Raw genomic sequence first — 1,337 nt, 5'->3', positions numbered from 1 at the left:
TGATGTCCAATTGTATAGGCGGAGTCCTGGTGTGACACCATAGGATAAGCACTTGACTTCAAGGTCAGTTTGAACCACATGGTCATTGGTTCAAACTCACCAGCCACTCCTCAGAAACCCTATACAGGGTCACTATGAGTTGGAACTCACTCAACAGTACTTAATAACAACAACACTTGTGTAGTTGCCATTTATGTTGCAGGGAAAGGCATTTGCAATGAAATCATTGGTCTTGCAAATTCTATCATTCAGTCTCTAGCATAATTTCTTTCATCATTTCAAGGTTGTATTTTCTAACTACTCATCCTCTTTGTTTCCAATTTTCAGATTCCAATCACCAGTAATTATCAATTCAATTAGACTGTGTATTTGATCAATTTCAGATGGAAGAAGTTGGTAGAATTCGTCAATTTCATCATGAATGGCTTGAGTAGTTGGTGCATAAATTTGAATGATAGTGACATTAACTGGTCTTCCTTGTAGTTATATGGATATTATCAGATCACAGACAGCATTGTACTTCAAACAAGATTAATCTTGAAACATTCTTTCACCACGAATGTGATGCTATTCCTCTTCTGTTTGCCATTCCTCACATAGTAAATCATATGATTATCTGATTTCAAATAATCAACAGCAATCCATTTTAGTTTCCTAATGTCTAGGATATTGATCTTTATGTGTTCTATATAATTTTTTTACTATTTTTATGTTCCAGTTATTAACGAATGTTTTCAGTTTTTCTACTCATTTTCTTCTCAGTAAAAGAAGGTCTGAAACAACACCATTAAGTTTAGGTCTATATTGTTGGGGCAGCTCTTCCCCAGTCATATCTTGAATGTCTTCCAACTTTAGGGGCTCATTCCTAGTATTATACCTGAAAATATGCCTCTGTTATTCATTAGGTTCTCAATTTCTAACCATTCCAAAGTGGTCTGCCTCTCATTGTTCCTAGTCTGTTTTAGTCTGGAAGCTCTACTGAAACCTGTCCATCATGGATGACACTGCTGATATTTAAAATGCTGGTGGCATAGCTTCCAGCATCACAACAACACAAAAACCACCACAGTACAGCAAACTGACAGACCAGTGGTAGAGAATAAAAGTACTGCATGAGAAATTCTATTCCTTAAAAGGGAAAGAAGATACCAAGGAGCATGTTGTTTCTGTATGCTTGTGAAGTTGAGGATACACTGATGTGAGCAGATGTGTATTTTAGCCCCCAGGACCAGAAGGTCACAGGATTGCTAAGAATGATTGCTAAACTCAGATTCTCACTTTTGAGCTGAGACTACCAGAAAAACTTTCATAGACATCTGAAGGAAAGGGAAAAAAAA

This window comes from Chrysochloris asiatica, unplaced genomic scaffold, assembly GCF_000296735.1.
Source record: "Chrysochloris asiatica unplaced genomic scaffold, ChrAsi1.0 scaffold00279, whole genome shotgun sequence".
Taxonomy (NCBI): Eukaryota; Metazoa; Chordata; class Mammalia; order Afrosoricida; family Chrysochloridae; genus Chrysochloris; species Chrysochloris asiatica.
This window is presented reverse-complemented; position numbering follows the sequence as displayed.